This window comes from Bufo bufo, chromosome 4, assembly GCF_905171765.1.
Source record: "Bufo bufo chromosome 4, aBufBuf1.1, whole genome shotgun sequence".
Classification (NCBI taxonomy): Eukaryota; Metazoa; Chordata; class Amphibia; order Anura; family Bufonidae; genus Bufo; species Bufo bufo.
The window spans coordinates 6,248,532-6,272,534 of record NC_053392.1 but is presented as its reverse complement, the minus strand read 5'-3'; the positions used below and the strand labels follow the sequence as shown (position 1 = coordinate 6,272,534).

General features: G+C 48.2%; 1 pseudogene; it reads left to right on the top strand.

The window, feature by feature from the left end:
- Positions 1-14,018: 14,018 nt before the first annotated feature.
- LOC120998311 overlaps positions 14,019-24,003 on the top strand; it is a 38,408-nt pseudogene continuing 28,423 nt past the window's right edge.

Sequence of the window (24,003 nt, the reverse complement as noted above, 5' to 3'; positions counted from 1 at the left end):
GTTATTATGTGATATCAGAGGACATTACAGGAGGAGGTAGGAGAGGACTACAACTCCCAGCATGTCCAGCCTGTTATTATGTGATATCAGAGGACATTACAGGAGGAGGTAGGAGAGGACTACAACTCCCAGCATGTCCAGCCTGTTACTATGTGATATCAGAGGACATTACAGGAGGAGGTAGGAGAGGACTACAACTCCCAGCATGTCCAGCCTGTTATTATGTGATATCAGAGGACATTACAGGAGGAGGTAGGAGAGGACTACAACTCCCAGCATGTCCAGCCTGTTATTATGTGATATCAGAGGACATTACAGGAGGAGGTAGGAGAGGACTACAACTCCCAGCATGTCCAGCCTGTTATTATGTGATATCAGAGGACATTACAGGAGGAGGTAGGAGAGGACTACAACTCCCAGCATGTCCAGCCTGTTATTATGTGATATCAGAGGACATTACGGAGGAGGTAGGAGAGGACTACAACTCCCAGCATGTCCAGCCTGTTATTATGTGATATCAGAGGACATTACAGGAGGAGGTAGGAGAGGACTACAACTCCCAGCATGTCCAGCCTGTTATTATGTGATATCAGAGGACATTACAGGAGGAGGTAGGAGAGGACTACAACTCCCAGCATGTCCAGCCTGTTATTATGTGATATCAGAGGACATTACAGGAGGAGGTAGGAGAGGACTACAACTCCCAGCATGTCCAGCCTGTTATTATGTGATATCAGAGGACATTACAGGAGGAGGTAGGAGAGGACTACAACTCCCAGCATGTCCAGCCTGTTATTATGTGATATCAGAGGACATTACAGGAGGAGGTAGGAGAGGACTACAACTCCCAGCATGTCCAGCCTGTTATTATGTGATATCAGAGGACATTACAGGAGGAGGTAGGAGAGGACTACAACTCCCAGCATGTCCAGCCTGTTATTATGTGATATCAGAGGACATTACAGGAGGAGGTAGGAGAGGACTACAACTCCCAGCATGTCCAGCCTGTTATTATGTGATATCAGAGGACATTACAGGAGGAGGTAGGAGAGGACTACAACTCCCAGCATGTCCAGCCTGTTATTATGTGATATCAGAGGACATTACAGGAGGAGGTAGGAGAGGACTACAACTCCCAGCATGTCCAGCCTGTTATTATGTGATATCAGAGGACATTACAGGAGGAGGTAGGAGAGGACTACAACTCCCAGCATGTCCAGCCTGTTATTATGTGATATCAGAGGACATTACAGGAGGAGGTAGGAGAGGACTACAACTCCCAGCATGTCCAGCCTGTTATTATGTGATATCAGAGGACATTACAGGAGGAGGGAGGAGAGGACTACAACTCCCAGCATGTCCAGCCTGTTATTATGTGATATCAGAGGACATTACAGGAGGAGGTAGGAGAGGACTACAACTCCCAGCATGTCCAGCCTGTTATTATGTGATATCAGAGGACATTACAGGAGGAGGTAGGAGAGGACTACAACTCCCAGCATGTCCAGCCTGTTATTATGTGATATCAGAGGACATTACAGGAGGAGGTAGGAGAGGACTACAACTCCCAGCATGTCCAGCCTGTTATTATGTGATATCAGAGGACATTACAGGAGGAGGTAGGAGAGGACTACAACTCCCAGCATGTCCAGCCTGTTATTATGTGATATCAGAGGACATTACAGGAGGAGGTAGGAGAGGACTACAACTCCCAGCATGTCCAGCCTGTTATTATGTGATATCAGAGGACATTACAGGAGGAGGTAGGAGAGGACTACAACTCCCAGCATGTCCAGCCTGTTATTATGTGATATCAGAGGACATTACAGGAGGAGGTAGGAGAGGACTACAACTCCCAGCATGTCCAGCCTGTTATTATGTGATATCAGAGGACATTACAGGAGGAGGTAGGAGAGGACTACAACTCCCAGCATGTCCAGCCTGTTATTATGTGATATCAGAGGACATTACAGGAGGAGGTAGGAGAGGACTACAACTCCCAGCATGTCCAGCCTGTTATTATGTGATATCAGAGGACATTACAGGAGGAGGTAGGAGAGGACTACAACTCCCAGCATGTCCAGCCTGTTATTATGTGATATCAGAGGACATTACAGGAGGAGGTAGGAGAGGACTACAACTCCCAGCATGTCCAGCCTGTTATTATGTGATATCAGAGGACATTACAGGAGGAGGTAGGAGAGGACTACAACTCCCAGCATGTCCAGCCTGTTATTATGTGATATCAGAGGACATTACAGGAGGAGGTAGGAGAGGACTACAACTCCCAGCATGTCCAGCCTGTTATTATGTGATATCAGAGGACATTACAGGAGGAGGTAGGAGAGGACTACAACTCCCAGCATGTCCAGCCTGTTATTATGTGATATCAGAGACATTACAGGAGGAGGTAGGAGAGGACTACAACTCCCAGCATGTCCAGCCTGTTATTATGTGATATCAGAGGACATTACAGGAGGAGGTAGGAGAGGACTACAACTCCCAGCATGTCCAGCCTGTTATTATGTGATATCAGAGGACATTACAGGAGGAGGTAGGAGAGGACTACAACTCCCAGCATGTCCAGCCTGTTATTATGTGATATCAGAGGACATTACAGGAGGAGGTAGGAGAGGACTACAACTCCCAGCAGGTCCAGCCTGTTATTATGTGATATCAGGGACATTACAGGAGGAGGTAGGAGAGGACTACAACTCCCAGCATGTCCAGCCTGTTATTATGTGATATCAGAGGACATTACAGGAGGAGGTAGGAGAGGACTACAACTCCCAGCATGTCCAGCCTGTTATTATGTGATATCAGAGGACATTACAGGAGGAGGTAGGAGAGGACTACAACTCCCAGCATGTCCAGCCTGTTATTATGTGATATCAGAGGACATTACAGGAGGAGGTAGGAGAGGACTACAACTCCCAGCATGTCCAGCCTGTTATTATGTGATATCAGAGGACATTACAGGAGGAGGTAGGAGAGGACTACAACTCCCAGCATGTCCAGCCTGTTATTATGTGATATCAGAGGACATTACAGGGGGAGGTAGGAGAGGACTACAACTCCCAGCATGTCCAGCCTGTTATTATGTGATATCAGAGGACATTACAGGAGGAGGTAGGAGAGGACTACAACTCCCAGCATGTCCAGCCTGTTATTATGTGATATCAGAGGACATTACAGGAGGAGGTAGGAGAGGACTACAACTCCCAGCATGTCCAGCCTGTTATTATGTGATATCAGAGGACATTACAGGAGGAGGTAGGAGAGGACTACAACTCCCAGCATGTCCAGCCTGTTATTATGTGATATCAGAGGACATTACAGGAGGAGGTAGGAGAGGACTACAACTCCCAGCATGTCCAGCCTGTTATTATGTGATATCAGAGGACATTACAGGAGGAGGTAGGAGAGGACTACAACTCCCAGCATGTCCAGCCTGTTATTATGTGATATCAGAGGACATTACAGGAGGAGGTAGGAGAGGACTACAACTCCCAGCATGTCCAGCCTGTTATTATGTGATATCAGAGGACATTACAGGAGGAGGTAGGAGAGGACTACAACTCCCAGCATGTCCAGCCTGTTATTATGTGATATCAGAGGACATTACAGGAGGAGGTAGGAGAGGACTACAACTCCCAGCATGTCCAGCCTGTTATTATGTGATATCAGAGGACATTACAGGAGGAGGTAGGAGAGGACTACAACTCCCAGCATGTCCAGCCTGTTATTATGTGATATCAGAGGACATTACAGGAGGAGGTAGGAGAGGACTACAACTCCCAGCATGTCCAGCCTGTTATTATGTGATATCAGAGGACATTACAGGAGGAGGTAGGAGAGGACTACAACTCCCAGCATGTCCAGCCTGTTATTATGTGATATCAGAGGACATTACAGGAGGAGGTAGGAGAGGACTACAACTCCCAGCATGTCCAGCCTGTTATTATGTGATATCAGAGGACATTACAGGAGGAGGTAGGAGAGGACTACAACTCCCAGCATGTCCAGCCTGTTATTATGTGATATCAGAGGACATTACAGGAGGAGGTAGGAGAGGACTACAACTCCCAGCATGTCCAGCCTGTTATTATGTGATATCAGAGGACATTACAGGAGGAGGTAGGAGAGGACTACAACTCCCAGCATGTCCAGCCTGTTATTATGTGATATCAGAGGACATTACAGGAGGAGGGAGGAGAGGACTACAACTCCCAGCATGTCCAGCCTGTTATTATGTGATATCAGAGGACATTACAGGAGGAGGTAGGAGAGGACTACAACTCCCAGCATGTCCAGCCTGTTATTATGTGATATCAGAGGACATTACAGGAGGAGGTAGGAGAGGACTACAACTCCCAGCATGTCCAGCCTGTTATTATGTGATATCAGAGGACATTACAGGAGGAGGTAGGAGAGGACTACAACTCCCAGCATGTCCAGCCTGTTATTATGTGATATCAGAGGACATTACAGGAGGAGGTAGGAGAGGACTACAACTCCCAGCATGTCCAGCCTGTTATTATGTGATATCAGAGGACATTACAGGAGAGGTAGGAGAGGACTACAACTCCCAGCATGTCCAGCCTGTTATTATGTGATATCAGAGGACATTACAGGAGGAGGTAGGAGAGGACTACAACTCCCAGCATGTCCAGCCTGTTATTATGTGATATCAGAGGACATTACAGGAGGAGGTAGGAGAGGACTACAACTCCCAGCATGTCCAGCCTGTTATTATGTGATATCAGAGGACATTACAGGAGGAGGTAGGAGAGGACTACAACTCCCAGCATGTCCAGCCTGTTATTATGTGATATCAGAGGACATTACAGGAGGAGGTAGGAGAGGACTACAACTCCCAGCATGTCCAGCCTGTTATTATGTGATATCAGAGGACATTACAGGAGGAGGTAGGAGAGGACTACAACTCCCAGCATGTCCAGCCTGTTATTATGTGACATCAGAGGACATTACAGGAGGAGGTAGGAGAGGACTACAACTCCCAGCATGTCCAGCCTGTTATTATGTGATATCAGAGGACATTACAGGAGGAGGTAGGAGAGGACTACAACTCCCAGCATGTCCAGCCTGTTATTATGTGATATCAGAGGACATTACAGGAGGAGGTAGGAGAGGACTACAACTCCCAGCATGTCCAGCCTGTTATTATGTGATATCAGAGGACATTACAGGAGGAGGTAGGAGAGGACTACAACTCCCAGCATGTCCAGCCTGTTATTATGTGATATCAGAGGACATTACAGGAGGAGGTAGGAGAGGACTACAACTCCCAGCATGTCCAGCCTGTTATTATGTGATATCAGAGGACATTACAGGAGGAGGTAGGAGAGGACTACAACTCCCAGCATGTCCAGCCTGTTATTATGTGATATCAGAGGACATTACAGGAAGGTAGGAGAGGACTACAACTCCCAGCATGTCCAGCCTGTTATTATGTGACATCAGAGGACATTACAGGAGGAGGTAGGAGAGGACTACAACTCCCAGCATGTCCAGCCTGTTATTATGTGATATCAGAGGACATTACAGGAGGAGGTAGGAGAGGACTACAACTCCCAGCATGTCCAGCCTGTTATTATGTGATATCAGAGGACATTACAGGGGGAGGTAGGAGAGGACTACAACTCCCAGCATGTCCAGCCTGTTATTATATGATATCAGAGGACATTACAGGAGGAGGTAGGAGAGGACTACAACTCCCAGCATGTCCAGCCTGTTATTATGTGATATCAGAGGACATTACAGGAGGAGGTAGGAGAGGACTACAACTCCCAGCATGTCCAGCCTGTTATTAAGTCATATTAGTGGACATTACAGGAGGAGGTAGGAGAGGACTACAACTCCCAGCATGTCCAGTCTGTTATTATGTGATATCAGAGGACATTACAGGAGAAGGTAGGAGAGGACTACAACTCCCAGCATGTCCAGTCTGTTATTATGTGATATCAGAGGACATTACAGGAAGGTAGGAGAGGACTACAACTCCCATCATGTCCAGCCTGTTATTATGTGACATCAGAGGACATTACAGGAGGAGGTAGGAGAGGACTACAACTCCCAGCATGTCCAGCCTGTTATTATGTGATATCAGAGGACATTACAGGAGGAGGTAGGAGAGGACTACAACTCCCAGCATGTCCAGCCTGTTATTATGTGATATCAGAGGACATTACAGGGGGAGGTAGGAGAGGACTACAACTCCCAGCATGTCCAGCCTGTTATTATATGATATCAGAGGACATTACAGGAGGAGGTAGGAGAGGACTACAACTCCCAGCATGTCCAGCCTGTTATTATGTGATATCAGAGGACATTACAGGAGGAGGTAGGAGAGGACTACAACTCCCAGCATGTCCAGCCTGTTATTAAGTCATATTAGTGGACATTACAGGAGGAGGTAGGAGAGGACTACAACTCCCAGCATGTCCAGCCTGTTATTATGTGATATCAGAGGACATTACAGGAGGAGGGAGGAGAGGACTACAACTCCCAGCATGTCCAGTCTGTTATTATGTGATATCAGAGGACATTACAGGAGGAGGTAGGAGAGGACTACAACTCCCAGCATGTCCAGCCTGTTATTATGTGACATCAGAGGACATTACAGGAGGAGGTAGGAGAGGACTACAACTCCCAGCATGTCCAGCCTGTTATTATGTGATATCAGAGGACATTACAGGAGGAGGTAGGAGAGGACTACAACTCCCAGCATGTCCAGCCTGTTATTATGTGATATCAGAGGACATTACAGGAGGAGGTAGGAGAGGACTACAACTCCCAGCATGTCCAGCCTGTTATTATGTGATATCAGAGGATATTACAGGAGGAGGTAGGAGAGGACTACAACTCCCAGCATGTCCAGCCTGTTATTATGTGATATCAGAGGACATTACAGGAGGAGGTAGGAGAGGACTACAACTCCCAGCATGTCCAGCCTGTTATTATGTGATATCAGAGGACATTACAGGAGGAGGTAGGAGAGGACTACAACTCCCAGCATGTCCAGCCTGTTATTATGTGATATCAGAGGACATTACCGGAGGAGGTAGGAGAGGACTACAACTCCCAGCATGTCCAGCCTGTTATTATGTGATATCAGAGGACATTACAGGAAGGTAGGAGAGGACTACAACTCCCAGCATGTCCAGCCTGTTATTATGTGATATCAGAGGACATTACAGGAGGAGGTAGGAGAGGACTACAACTCCCAGCATGTCCAGCCTGTTATTATGTGACATCAGAGGACATTACAGGAGGTAGGAGAGGACTACAACTCCCAGCATGTCCAGCCTGTAATTATGTGATATCAGAGGACATTACAGGAGGAGGTAGGAGAGGACTACAACTCCCAGCATGTCCAGCCTGTTATTATGTGATATCAGAGGACATTACAGGAGGAGGTAGAAGAGGACTACAACTCCCAGCATGTCCAGCCTGTTATTATGTGATATCAGAGGACATTACAGGAGGAGGTAGGAGAGGACTACAACTCCCAGCATGTCCAGCCTGTTATTATGTGATATCAGAGGACATTACAGGAGGAGGTAGGAGAGGACTACAACTCCCAGCATGTCCAGCCTGTTATTATGTGGTATCAGAGGACATTACAGGAGGAGGTAGGAGAGGACTACAACTCCCAGCATGTCCAGCCTGTTATTATGTGATATCAGAGGACATTACAGAGGAGGTAGGAGAGGACTACAACTCCCAGCATGTCCAGCCTGTTATTATGTGATATCAGAGGACATTACAGGAGGAGGTAGGAGAGGACTACAACTCCCAGCATGTCCAGCCTGTTATTATGTGATATCAGAGGACATTACAGGAGGAGGTAGGAGAGGACTACAACTCCCAGCATGTCCAGCCTGTTATTATGTGATATCAGAGGACATTACAGGAGGAGGGAGGAGAGGACTACAACTCCCAGCATGTCCAGCCTGTTATTATGTGATATCAGAGGACATTACAGGACGAGGTAGGAGAGGACTACAACTCCCAGCATGTCCAGCCTGCTATTATGTGATATCAGAGGACATTACAGGAGGAGGTAGGAGAGGACTACAACTCCCAGCATGTCCAGCCTGTTATTATGTGATATCAGAGGACATTACAGGAGGAGGGAGGAGAGGACTACAACTCCCAGCATGTCCAGCCTGTTATTATGTGATATCAGAGGACATTACAGGAGGAGGTAGGAGAGGACTACAACTCCCAGCATGTCCAGCCCGTTATTATGTGATATCAGAGGACATTACAGGGGGAGGTAGGAGAGGACTACAACTCCCAGCATGTCCAGCCTGTTATTATGTGATATCAGAGGACATTACAGGAGGAGGTAGGAGAGGACTACAACTCCCAGCATGTCCAGCCTGTTATTATGTGATATCAGAGGACATTACAGGAGGAGGTAGGAGAGGACTACAACTCCCAGCATGTCCAGCCTGTTATTATGTGATATCAGAGGACATTACAGGAGGAGGTAGGAGAGGACTACAACTCCCAGCATGTCCAGCCTGTTATTATGTGATATCAGAGGACATTACAGGAGGAGGTAGGAGAGGACTACAACTCCCAGCATGTCCAGCCTGTTATTATGTGATATCAGAGGACATTACAGGAGGAGGTAGGAGAGGACTACAACTCCCAGCATGTCCAGCCTGTTATTATGTGATATCAGAGGACATTACAGGAGGAGGTAGGAGAGGACTACAACTCCCAGCATGTCCAGCCTGTTATTATGTGATATCAGAGGACATTACAGGAGGAGGTAGGAGAGGACTACAACTCCCAGCATGTCCAGCCTGTTATTATGTGATATCAGAGGACATTACAGGAGGAGGTAGGAGAGGACTACAACTCCCAGCATGTCCAGCCTGTTATTATGTGATATCAGAGGACATTACAGGAGGAGGTAGGAGAGGACTACAACTCCCAGCATGTCCAGCCTGTTATTATGTGATATCAGAGGACATTACAGGAGGAGGTAGGAGAGGACTACAACTCCCAGCATGTCCAGCCTGTTATTATGTGATATCAGAGGACATTACAGGAGGAGGTAGGAGAGGACTACAACTCCCAGCATGTCCAGCCTGTTATTATGTGATATCAGAGGACATTACAGGAGGAGGGAGGAGAGGACTACAACTCCCAGCATGTCCAGCCTGTTATTAAGTCATATTAGTGGACATTACAGGAGGAGGTAGGAGAGGACTACAACTCCCAGCATGTCCAGCCTGTTATTATGTGATATCAGAGGACATTACAGGAGGAGGTAGGAGAGGACTACAACTCCCAGCATGTCCAGTCTGTTATTATGTGATATCAGAGGACATTACAGGAGGAGGTAGGAGAGGACTACAACTCCCAGCATGTCCAGCCTGTTATTATGTGATATCAGAGGACATTACAGGAGGAGGGAGGAGAGGACTACAACTCCCAGCATGTCCAGTCTGTTATTATGTGATATCAGAGGACATTACAGGAGGAGGTAGGAGAGGACTACAACTCCCAGCATGTCCAGCCTATTATTATGTGATATCAGAGGACATTACAGGAGGAGGTAGGAGAGGACTACAACTCCCAGCATGTCCAGCCTGTTATTATGTGATATCAGAGGACATTACAGGAGGAGGTAGGAGAGGACTACAACTCCCAGCATGTCCAGCCTGTTATTATGTGATATCAGAGGACATTACAGGAGGAGGTAGGAGAGGACTACAACTCCCAGCATGTCCAGCCTGTTATTATGTGATATCAGAGGACATTACAGGAGGAGGTAGGAGAGGACTACAACTCCCAGCATGTCCAGCCTGTTATTATGTGATATCAGAGGACATTACAGGAGGAGGTAGGAGAGGACTACAACTCCCAGCATGTCCAGTCTGTTATTATGTGATATCAGAGGACATTACAGGAGAAGGTAGGAGAGGACTACAACTCCCAGCATGTCCAGCCTGTTATTATGTGATATCAGAGGACATTACAGGAGGAGGGAGGAGAGGACTACAACTCCCAGCATGTCCAGTCTGTTATTATGTGATATCAGAGGACATTACAGGAGGAGGTAGGAGAGGACTACAACTCCCAGCATGTCCAGCCTGTTATTATGTGATATCAGAGGACATTACAGGAGGAGGTAGGAGAGGACTACAACTCCCAGCATGTCCAGCCTGTTATTATGTGATATCAGAGGACATTACAGGAGGAGGTAGGAGAGGACTACAACTCCCAGCATGTCCAGCCTGTTATTATGTGATATCAGAGGACATTACAGGAGGAGGTAGGAGAGGACTACAACTCCCAGCATGTCCAGCCTGTTATTATGTGATATCAGAGGACATTACAGGAGGAGGTAGGAGAGGACTACAACTCCCAGCATGTCCAGCCTGTTATTATGTGATATCAGAGGACATTACAGGAGGAGGTAGGAGAGGACTACAACTCCCAGCATGTCCAGCCTGTTATTATGTGATATCAGAGGACATAACAGCAGGAGGTAGGAGAGGACTACAACTCCCAGCATGTCCAGCCTGTTATTATGTGATATCAGAGGACATTACAGGAGGAGGTAGGAGAGGACTACAACTCCCAGCATGTCCAGCCCGTTATTATGTAATATCAGAGGACATTACAGGAGGAGGTAGGAGAGGACTACAACTCCCAGCATGTCCAGCCTGTTATTATGTGATATCAGAGGACATTACAGGAGGAGGTAGGAGAGGACTACAACTCCCAGCATGTCCAGCCTGTTATTATGTGACATCAGAGGACATTACAGGAGGAGGTAGGAGAGGACTACAACTCCCAGCATGTCCAGCCTGTTATTATGTGATATCAGAGGACATTACAGGAGGAGGTAGGAGAGGACTACAACTCCCAGCATGTCCAGCCTGTTATTATGTGACATCAGAGGACATTACAGGGGGAGGTAGGAGAGGACTACAACTCCCAGCATGTCCAGCCTGTTATTATGTGATATCAGAGGACATTACAGGAGGAGGGAGGAGAGGACTACAACTCCCAGCATGTCCAGCCTGTTATTATGTGATATCAGAGGACATTACAGGAGGAGGTAGGAGAGGACTACAACTCCCAGCATGTCCAGCCTGTTATTATGTGATATCAGAGGACATTACAGGAGGAGGTAGGAGAGGACTACAACTCCCAGCATGTCCAGCCTGTTATTATGTGATATCAGAGGACATTACAGGAGGAGGTAGGAGAGGACTACAACTCCCAGCATGTCCAGCCTGTTATTATGTGATATCAGAGGACATTACAGGAGGAGGTAGGAGAGGACTACAACTCCCAGCATGTCCAGCCCGTTATTATGGGATATCAGAGGACATTACAGGAGGAGGTAGGAGAGGACTACAACTCCCAGCATGTCCAGCCTGTTATTATGTGATATCAGAGGACATTACAGGAGGAGGTAGGAGAGGACTACAACTCCCAGCATGTCCAGCCTGTTATTATGTGATATCAGAGGACATTACAGGAAGGTAGGAGACGACTACAACTCCCAGCATGTCCAGCCTGTTATTATGTGATATCAGAGGACATTACAGGAGGAGGTAGGAGAGGACTACAACTCCCAGCATGTCCAGCCTGTTATTATGTGATATCAGAGGACATTACAGGAGGAGGTAGGAGAGGACTACAACTCCCAGCATGTCCGGCCTGTTATTATGTGATATCAGAGGACATTACAGGAGGAGGTAGGAGAGGACTACAACTCCCAGCATGTCCAGCCTGTTATTATGTGATATCAGAGGACATTACAGGGGGAGGTAGGAGAGGACTACAACTCCCAGCATGTCCAGCCTGTTATTATGTGATATCAGAGGACATTACAGGGGGAGGTAGGAGAGGACTACAACTCCCAGCATGTCCAGCCTGTTATTATGTGATATCAGAGGACATTACAGGGGGAGGTAGGAGAGGACTACAACTCCCAGCATGTCCAGCCTGTTATTATGTGATATCAGAGGACATTACAGGAGGAGGTAGAAGAGGAGAGGACTACAACTCCCAGCATGTCCAGCCTGTTATTATGTGATATCAGAGGACATTACAGGAGGAGGTAGGAGAGGACTACAACTCCCAGCATGTCCAGCCTGTTATTATGTGATATTAGAGGACATTACAGGAGGAGGTAGGAGAGGACTACAACTCCCAGCATGTCCAGCCTGTTACTATGTGATATTAGAGGACATTACAGGAGGAGGTAGGAGAGGACTACAACTCCCAGCATGTCCAGCCTGTTATTATGTGATATCAGAGGACATTACAGGAGGAGGTAGGAGAGGACTACAACTCCCAGCATGTCCAGCCTGTTATTATGGGATATCAGAGGACATTACAGGAGGAGGTAGGAGAGGACTACAACTCCCAGCATGTCCAGCCCGTTATTATGTGATATCAGAGGACATTACAGGAGGAGGTAGGAGAGGACTACAACTCCCAGCATGTCCAGCCCGTTATTATGTGATATCAGAGGACATTATAGGAGGAGGGAGGAGAGGACTACAACTCCCAGCATGTCCAGCCTGTTATTATGTAATATCAGAGGACATTACAGGAGGAGGTAGGAGAGGACTACAACTCCCAGCATGTCCAGCCTGTTATTATGTGATATCAGAGGACATTACAGGAGGAGGTAGGAGAGGACTACAACTCCCAGCATGTCCAGCCTGTTATTATGTGACATCAGAGGACATTACAGGAGGAGGTAGGAGAGGACTACAACTCCCAGCATGTCCAGCCTGTTATTATGTGATATCAGAGGACATTACAGGAGGAGGTAGGAGAGGACTACAACTCCCAGCATGTCCAGCCTGTTATTATGTGATATCAGAGGACATTACAGGAGGAGGTAGGAGAGGACTACAACTCCCAGCATGTCCAGCCTGTTATTATGTGATATCAGAGGACATTACAGGAGGAGGGAGGAGAGGACTACAACTCCCAGCATGTCCAGCCTGTTATTATGTGATATCAGAGGCCATTACAGGAGGAGGTAGGAGAGGACTACAACTCCCAGCATGTCCCGCCTGTTATTATGTGATATCAGAGGACATTACAGGAGGAGGTAGGAGAGGACTACAACTCCCAGCATGTCCAGCCTGTTATTATGTGATATCAGAGGACATTACAGGAGGAGGGAGGAGAGGACTACAACTCCCAGCATGTCCAGCCTGTTATTATGTGATATCAGAGGACATTACAGGAGGAGGTAGGAGAGGACTACAACTCCCAGCATGTCCAGCCTGTTATTATGTGATATCAGAGGACATTACAGGAGGAGGTAGAAGAGGACTACAACTCCCAGCATGTCCAGCCTGTTATTATGTGATATCAGAGGACATTACAGGAGGAGGTAGGAGAGGACTACAACTCCCAGCATGTCCAGCCTGTTATTATGTGATATCAGAGGACATTACAGGAGGAGGGAGGAGAGGACTACAACTCCCAGCATGTCCAGCCTGTTATTATGTGATATCAGAGGACATTACAGGAGGAGGTAGGAGAGGACTACAACTCCCAGCATGTCCAGCCTGTTATTATGTGATATCAGAGGACATTACAGGAGGAGGTAGGAGAGGACTACAACTCCCAGCCTCTCTGTAGAGATTTCCCGCTTTCTTCGTTTTCCAGGTTTTCAGTTTCCTCACAATTACTTTTCTTCAACCTTGTTGAGCTCCTCCCCTTCACTGATCACATGATAGTGACGTCACCCCAGGTCTTTCCTAAACAGATATCTTCTACATTGCTGAGCTCCGCCCCTTCACTGATCACATGATAGTGACGTCACCGCATGTCTTTCCTAAACAGATATCTTCTACATTGCTGAGCTCCGCCCCTCAGGTCACATGACATTATTACAGGTCCTTTACCAGCACATACATTGTACACTGCTACACTCCGCCCCTCTAGCATTAATCACATGACGATGACGTCACCGCAGGTCCTTCCTCCGTCAGTCTCCATGGAGAAGCTGCCCCCGGCCGCCATGATGGAGGCTCCCCTCCCAGGTAACAGGAGCTGTGGACGGGTCTGCTCCGGGCTGACACTGCTGGATGTGCGGGGAGATTCCTGGGGTCCCGGGCCGCTGTCTGTGGGAAGTTCGGATCTTTTTCATGAATCGGATCTTCGGTTCACTTCCTGAGCCGGCAGAAGCCAGTGAACTGAAGGTCAGTGCGCATGCTCAGCTCATCGGATCTTCGGTAACTTGCCGAGTCGGCTCTCAGGTGAACCGAAGGTCAGGAGGGACTCACTCCCGGCAAACACAGCTCTGCTGCAGTGAATGCAGTGGAGCAGACTGGGATGTAATTACACTGTATAGTTATTGCAGGGATTTAGATAATGGTCTAAGAGTTTATTAGTTAAAAGAATCCTGTCACCGAGTCCCTGCCAGGCTTCCTACTCTGCTACATTGCTGCAAGCACCCTCTACACACACAGCTCTGCTACATGCAATACTATACCCCCCCATAGCACCCTCTACACACACAGCTCTGCTACATGCAATACTATACCCCCCCATAGCACCCTATACACACACAGCTCTGCTACATGCAATACTATACCCCCCCATAGCACCCTCTACACACACAGCTCTGCTACATGCAATACTATACCCCCCCATAGCACCCTCTACACACACAGCTCTGCTACATGCAATACTATACCCCCCTATAGCACCCTATACACACACAGCTCTGCTACATGCAATACTATACCCCCCCATAGCACCCTATACACACACAGCTCTGCTACATGCAATACTATACCCCCCCATAGCACCCTATACACACACAGCTCTGCTACATGCAATACTATACCCCCCCCCCATAGCACCCTCTACACACACAGCTCTGCTACATGCAATACTATACCCCCCCATAGCACCCTATACACACACAGCTCTGCTACATGCAATACTATACCCCCCCATAGCACCTTCTACACACACAGCTCTGCTACATGCAATACTATACCCCCCCATAGCACCCTCTACACACACAGCTCTGCTACATGCAATACTATACCCCCCCATAGCACCCTCTACACACACAGCTCTGCTACATGCAATACTATACCCCCCCCATAGCACCCTCTACACACACAGCTCTGCTACATGCAATACTATACCCCCCCATAGCACCCTCTACACACACAGCTCTGCTACATGCAATACTATACCCCCCTATAGCACCCTCTACACACACAGCACTGCTACATGCAATACTATACCCCCCATAGCACCCTCTACACACACAGCTCTGCTACATGCAATACTATAGCACCCTATACACACACAGCTCTGCTACATGCAATACTATACCCCTTCATAGCACCCTCTACACACACAGCTCTGCTACATGCAATACTATACCCCCCCCATAGCACCCTCTACACACACAGCTCTGCTACATGCAATACTATACCCCCCTATAGCACCCTACACACACAGCTCTGCTACATGCAATACTATACCCCCCCATAGCACCCTATACACACACAGCTCTGCTACATGCAATACTATACCCCCCCATAGCACCCTATACACACACAGCTCTGCTACATGCAATACTATACCCCCCTATAGCACCCTATACACACACAGCTCTGCTACATGCAATACTATACCCCCCCATAGCACCCTATACACACACAGCTCTGCTACATGCAATACTATACCCCCCCATAGCACCCTCTACACACACAGCTCTGCTACATGCAATACTATACCCCCCCATAGCACCCTCTACACACACAGCTCTGCTACATGCAATACTATACCCCCCCATAGCACCCTCTACACACACAGCTCTGCTACATGCAATACTATACCCCCCACCATAGCACCCTATACACACACAGCTCTGCTACATGCAATACTATAGCACCCTATACACACACAGCTCTGCTACATGCAATACTATAGCACCCTATACACACACAGCTCTGCTACATGCAATACTATACCCCTCCCATAGCACCCTATACACACACAGCTCTGCTACATGCAATACTATACAACCACCCCCCACCCACGGACTTGTCAGGAGACAGGGAGCCGCAGAGCAGGACGCCCGGCAGGGACTCGGTGACACGTCTGTGACTCATTAGATTCTTTTAACTAATAAACTCAGACGATTCTGAGTCCCTGCGACTCCCCCTGGGCTGTGAGTCAGTGCTGGCTGCCTCTGATTGGTTGGAGGGCGGGGAGGGGCGGGGCTAGCTTCCTGCTGCCTCTATGCTAATCTGACTGAGCGGCTTCACACGGATCGGCTCAGTCAGAGGAACCGACTCTTCCGGTTCAGTGAACTGAATCCATTCAAAAGAACGATTCGTTCATGATCCGGACATCGCTAGTGTGAAGGTCCCGGGCCGCGGTCTGTGGGAAGGTCCCGGGCCGCGGTCTGTGGGAAGGTCCCGGGCCGCGGTCTGTGGGAAGGTCCCGGGCCGCGGTCTGTGGGAAGGTCCCGGGCCGCGGTCTGTGGGAAGGTCCCGGGCCGCGGTCTGTGGGAAGGTCCCGGGCCGCGGTCTGTGGGAAGGTCCCGGGCCGCGGTCTGTGGGAAGGTCCCGGGCCGCGGTCTGTGGGAAGGTCCCGGGCCGCGGTCTGTGGGAAGGTCCCGGGCCGCGGTCTGTGGGAAGGTCCCGGGCCGCGGTCTGTGGGAAGGTCCCGGGCCGCGGTCTGTGGGAAGGTCCCGGGCCGCGGTCTGTGGGAAGGTCCCGGGCCGCGGTCTGTGGGAAGGTCCCGGGCCGCGGTCTGTGGGAAGGTCCCGGGCCGCGGTCTGTGGGAAGGTCCCGGGCCGCGGTCTGTGGGAAGGTCCCGGGCCGCGGTCTGTGGGAAGGTCCCGGGCCGCGGTCTGTGGGAAGGTCCCGGGCCGCGGTCTGTGGGAAGGTCCCGGGCCGCGGTCTGTGGGAAGGTCCCGGGCCGCGGTCTGTGGGAAGGTCGCGGGCCGCGGTCTGTGGGAAGGTCGCGGGCCGCGGTCTGTGGGAAGGTCGCGGGCCGCGGTCTGTGGGAAGGTCGCGGGCCGCGGTCTGTGGGAAGGTCCCGGGCCGCGGTCTGTGGGAAGGTCCCGGGCCGCGGTCTGTGGGAAGGTCCCGGGCCGCGGTCTGTGGGAAGGTCCCGGGCCGCGGTCTGTGGGAAGGTCCCGGGCCGCGGTCTGTGGGAAGGTCCCGGGCCGCGGTCTGTGGGAAGGTCCCGGGCCGCGGTCTGTGGGAAGGTGTCCGATAGGTGCAGGACCCTCCTCTGGATTTATACGGGGCCCACATTAGTTTCTATGGGAGTGCCGACAGTATCCAAGCAGCGCACGTGGCTATAGGATCCCACTGGGCGTGTCCCTTGTGATGCAGCTGAACATAGTAACATAGTTTATAAGGCTGAAAAAAAGCCTCCATCCATCCAGTCAATCCTGTTATCCTGCAAGTGGATCCAGAGGAAGGAAAATACCCTGTGAGAGAGAAGCCAATGTTCCTCACTTTAGGGGAAGAAAATCCCTTCCCGACTCCAATCAGAATAACTCCCTGGATCAGCGACCCCTCTCTAGTGACTATAACCTGTAATATTATTACACTCCAGAAATACACCCAGGCCCCTCCTGAACTCTTAGCCCCCATTCACACGTCTGCATTTTGCGGAATGGAATTGCGGAACCATTCATTTCACTTCCGGGTCCGCATTTCTGTTCCCGAAAAAAATAGAACTTGTCTTATTCTTGTCCACAATTGCGGACAAGAATAGTTATATTCTATTAGTGCCAGCGATGTGTGGTCCGCAAAATGCAGAACGCACATTGCCGTGTCCGTGTTTAGCTGATCCACAGATTTTTAGATCCGCAAAACTCGTTACCGACGTGTGAATGGAGCCTCATAGTGAACTCACCATCAGCACCTCCTCAGGCAGAGAGTCCATAGTCTCACTGCTCTTACAGTAAAGAGTCCATAGTCTCACCGCTCTTACCGTAAAGAGTCCATAGTCTCACTGCTCTTACCATAAAGAGTTCATAGTCTCACCGCTCTTACAGTAAAGAGTCCATAGTCTCACCGCTCTTACAGTAAAGAGTCCATAGTCTCACTGCTCTTACAGTAAAGAGTCCATAGTCTCACTGCTCTTACCGTAAAGAGTCCATAGTCTCACTGCTCTTACAGTACAGAGTCCATAGTCTCACTGCTCTTACAGTAAAGAGTCCATAGTCTCACTGCTCTTACAGTAAAGAGTCCATAGTCTCACTGCTCTTACAGTAAAGAGTCCATAGTCCATAGTCTCACTGCTCTACAGTAAGAGTCCATAGTCTCACTGCTCTTACAGTAAAGAGTCCATAGTCTCACTGCTCTTACCATAAAGAGTCCATAGTCTCACTGCTCTTACAGTAAAGAGTCCATAGTCTCACTGCTCTTACAGTACAGAGTCCATAGTCTCGCTGCTCTTACAGTACAGAGTCCATAGTCTCACTGCTCTTACAGTATAGAGTCCATAGTCTCACTGCTCTTACAGTATAGAGTCCATAGTCTCACTGCTCTTACAGTACAGAGTCCATAGTCTCACTGCTCTTACAGTAAAGAGTCCATAGTCTCACTGCTCTTACAGTACAGAGTCCATAGTCTCACTGCTCTTACAGTATAGAGTCCATAGTCTCACTGCTCTTACAGTATAGAGTCCATAGTCTCACTGCTCTTACAGTACAGAGTCCATAGTCTCACTGCTCTTACAGTAAAGAGTCCATAGTCTCACTGCTCTTACAGTAAAGAGTCCATAGTCTCACTGCTCTTACAGTAAAGAGTCCATAGTCTCACTGCTCTTACAGTAAAGAGTCCATAGTCTCACTGCTCTTACAGTAAAGAGTCCATAGTCTCACTGCTCTTACAGTAAAGAGTCCATAGTCTCACTGCTCTTACAGTAAAGAGTCCATAATCTCACTGCTCTTACAGTAAGGAGTCCATAGTCTCACTGCTCTTACAGTAAAGAGTCCACAGTCTCACTGCTCTTACAGTAAAGAGTCCATAGTCTCACTGCTCTTACAGTAAAGAGTCCATAGTCTCACTGCTCTTACAGTAAAGAGTCCATAGTCTCACCGCTCTTACAGTAAAGAGTCCATAGTCTCACTGCTCTTACAGTAAAGAGTCCCTAGTCTCACTGCTCTTACAGTAAAGAGTCCATAGTGTCACTGCTCTTACAGTAAAGAGTCCATAGTCTCACTGCTCTTACAGTAAAGAGTCCATAGTCTCACTGCTCTTACAGTAAAGAGTCCATAGTCTCACTGCTCTTACAGTAAAGAGTCCATAGTCTCACTGCTCTTACCGTAAAGAGTCCATAGTCTCACTGCTCTTACGGTATAGAGTCCGCAGTCTCGCTGCTCTTGCGGTAAAGGGTCCGCAGTCTCGCTGCTCTTGCGGTAAAGGGTCCGCATTCTCGCTGCTCTTGCGGTAAAGGGTCCGCAGTCTCGCTGCTCTTGCGGTAAAGGGTCCGCAGTCTCGCTGCTCTTGCGGTAAAGGGTCCGCAGTCTCGCTGCTCTTGCGGTAAAGGGTCCGCAGTCTCGCTGCTCTTGCGGTAAAGGGTCCGCAGTCTCGCTGCTCTTGCGGTAAAGGGTCCGCAGTCTCGCTGCTCTTGCGGTAAAGGGTCCGCAGTCTCGCTGCTCTTGCGGTAAAGGGTCCGCAGTCTCGCTGCTCTTGCGGTAAAGGGTCCGCAGTCTCGCTGCTCTTGCGGTAAAGGGTCCGCAGTCTCGCTGCTCTTGCGGTAAAGGGTCCGCAGTCTCGCTGCTCTTGCGGTAAAGGGTCCGCAGTCTCGCTGCTCTTGCGGTAAAGGGTCCGCAGTCTCGCTGCTCTTGCGGTAACGGGTCCGCAGTCTCGCTGCTCTTGCGGTAACGGGTCCGCAGTCTCGCTGCTCTTGCGGTAACGGGTCCGCAGTCTCGCTGCTCTTGCGGTAACGGGTCCGCAGTCTCGCTGCTCTTGCGGTAACGGGTCCGCAGTCTCGCTGCTCTTGCGGTAACGGGCCCGCAGTCTCGCTGCTCTTGCGGTAAAGGGCCCGCAGTCTCGCTGCTCTTGCGGTAAAGGGCCCGCAGTCTCGCTGCTCTTGCGGTAAAGGGCCCGCAGTCTCGCTGCTCTTGCGGTAAAGGGCCCGCAGTCTCGCTGCTCTTGCGGTAAAGGGCCCGCAGTCTCGCTGCTCTTGCGGTAAAGGGCCCGCAGTCTCGCGGCTCTTGCGGTAAAGGGCCCGCAGTCTCGCGGCTCTTGCGGTAAAGGGCCCGCAGTCTCGCGGCTCTTGCGGTAAAGGGCCCGCAGTCTCGCGGGTCTTGCGGTAAAGGGCCCGCAGTCTCGCGGCTCTTGCGGTAAAGGGCCCGCAGTCTCGCGGCTCTTGCGGTAAAGGGCCCGCAGTCTCGCGGCTCTTGCGGTAAAGGGCCCGCAGTCTCGCGGCTCTTGCGGTAAAGGGCCCGCAGTCTCGCGGCTCTTGCGGTAAAGGGCCCGCAGTCTCGCGGCTACGCATAAGTGATGCGTGAAAATCATCGCTCATCTGAACAGCCCCATTGAAATGAATGGGTCCAGATTCAGTGCGGGTGCAATGCGTTCACCTACCGCATTGCACCCGCGCGGAAATCTCGCCCGTGTGAACGCAGCCTTAGGGACTAGAACCTTTGTCCTATTCACCCTGATAGATCTCTATCAGGGTGAATAGGATCTCACACTGTCCCTGCTGCTCTGTGCATAGTGCACACAGCAGCATGGAGCTTAACATGGCAGCCAGGGCTTCAATAGCGTCCTGGCTGCCATGGTAACCGATCGGAGCCCCAGGCTTACACAGCTGGGGCTCAGATCGGAGGAGCAGGGGAGAGGGGATCCTGTGGCCACTGCCACCAATGATTAATACTGGGGGGGGGGGGGGCCGCACTGCGCCACCAATGTTTTTACTATTGGCCGGGATTGGGATGGGGGTGGGGGGCGCACTGCGCCACCAATGATTAATACTGGGGGGCTTGGGGGGGCGCACTACGCCACCAATGAAGATAAGTCTATCGATCAATCATATACAGGAGGTGGGAGCTGGCTGCAGAATCACATAGCCAGCTCTCGACCTCTATCAGCGGTAGCTGCGATCCGCGGCACCTGAGGAGTTAACTACCGCGGACCGCAGCTATTGCTCATAGAGGTCGGGAGCCGGCTACGTGACTCTGCAGCTCCCGCCTCCTGTATATGAATGAATGAAAGGCTTATCTTCATTGGTGGCGCAGCGGCCACAGCCCCTCCCCTCCTCTTATATTCTATCCCCTCATTGGCGGCAGCGGCAGCAGCAGCACAGGGGGAGGAGACACTGCTTCCTTCTCCCCTGTGCTGCGGAGGGAACACAGAGAGCGCTGAGAGCAGCACGTTCTGTGTTCCCAATACGTTATCGGTATATCGGCAAAATAGATGCCAATACCGATAACGTTCAAAATCCTCAATATCGGCCGATAATATCAGCCAAACCGATAATCGGTCGATCCCTAGTATATATATATATATACACAGTATACTGTCCTCTGTAGTGTATATACAGTATACTGTCCTCTGTAGTGTATATACAGTATACTGTCCTCTGTAGTGTATATACAGTATACTGTCCTCTGTAGTGTATATACAGTATACTGTTCTCTGTAGTATATATACAGTATGTCCTCTGTAGTGTATATACAGTATACTGTCCTCTGTAGTATATATACAGTATACTGTCCTCTGTAGTGTATATACAGTATGTCCTCTTTAGTGTATATACAGTATACTGTCCTCTGTAGTGTATATACAGTATACTGTTCTCTGTAGTATATATACAGTATGTCCTCTGTAGTGTATATACAGTATACTGTCCTCTGTAGTATATATACAGTATACTGTCCTCTGTAGTGTATATATACAGTATACTGTCCTCTGTAGTGTATATATACAGTATACTGTCCTCTGTAGTGTATATATACAGTATACTGTCCTCTGTAGTGTATATATACAGTATACTGTCCTCTGTAGTGTGTATATATACAGTATACTGTCCTCTGTAGTGTATATATACAGTATACTGTCCTCTGTAGTGTATATATACAGTATACTGTCCTCTGTAGTGTATATATACAGTATACTGTCCTCTGTAGTATATATACAGTATACTGTCCTCTGTAGTATATATACAGTATACTGTCCTCTGTAGTGTATATATACAGTATACTGTCCTCTGTAGTATATATACAGTATACTGTCCTCTGTAGTATATATACAGTATACTGTCCTCTGTAGTGTATATATACAGTATACTGTCCTCTGTAGTATATATACAGTATACTGTCCTCTGTAGTGTATATACAGTATACTGTCCTCTGTAGTATATATATATACAGTATACTGTCCTCTGTAGTGTATATATACAGTATACTGTCCTCTGTAGTATATATATACAGTATACTGTCCTCTGTAGTGTATATATACAGTATACTGTCCTCTGTAGTGTATATATACAGTATACTGTCCTCTGTAGTATATATATACAGTATACTGTCCTCTGTAGTGTATATACAGTATACTGTCCTCTGTAGTGTATATACAGTATACTGTCCTCTGTAGTGTATATACAGTATACTGTCCTCTGTAGTGTATATACAGTATACTGTCCTCTGTAGTGTATATACAGTATACTGTCCTCTGTAGTGTATATACAGTATACTGTCCTCTGTAGTGTATATACAGTATACTGTCCTCTGTAGTGTATATACAGTATACTGTCCTCTGTAGTGTATATACAGTATACTGTCCTCTGTAGTGTATATACAGTATACTGTCCTCTGTAGTATATATATACAGTATACTGTCCTCTGTAGTATATATACAGTATACTGTCCTCTGTAGTATATATACAGTATACTGTCCTCTGTAGTATATATACAGTATACTGTCCTCTGTAGTATATATACAGTATACTGTCCTCTGTAGTGTATATATACAGTATACTGTCCTCTGTAGTGTATATATACAGTATACTGTCCTCTGTAGTATATATACAGTATACTGTCCTCTGTAGTATATATACAGTATACTGTCCTCTGTAGTATATATACAGTATACTGTCCTCTGTAGTGTATATATACAGTATACTGTCCTCTGTAGTATATATACAGTATACTGTTCTCTGTAGTATATATACAGTATACTGTCCTCTGTAGTGTATATACAGTATACTGTCCTCTGTAGTATATATATACAGTATACTGTCCTCTGTAGTGTATATATACAGTATACTGTCCTCTGTAGTGTATATACAGTATACTGTCCTCTGTAGTGTATATACAGTGTACTGTCCTCTGTAGTGTATATACAGTGTACTTTCCTCTGTAGTGTATATACAGTATACTGTCCTCTGTAGAGTGTATATACAGTATACTGTCCTCTGTAGTATATATATACAGTATACTGTCCTCTGTAGTATATATACAGTATACTGTCCTCTGTAGTGTATATACAGTATACTGTCCTCTGTAGTATATATACAGTATACTGTCCTCTGTAGTGTATATATAATGTATGTCCTCTGTAGTATTTATACAGTATACTGTCCTCTGTAGTATATATACAGTATACTGTCCTCTGTAGTGTATATACAGTATACTGTCCTCTGTAGTGTATATACAGTATACTGTCCTCTGTAGTGTATATACAGTATACTGTCCTCTGTAGTGTATATACAGTATACTGTCCTCTGTAGTGTATATACAGTATACTGTCCTCTGTAGTGTATATATACAGTATACTGTCCTCTGTAGTGTATATATACAGTATACTGTCCTCTGTAGTATATATACAGTATACTGTCCTCTGTAGTATATATACAGTATACTGTCCTCTGTAGTGTGTGTGTGTGTGTATATATATATATACAGTATACTGTCCTCTGTAGTATATATACAGTATACTGTCCTCTGTAGTGTATATACAGTATACTGTC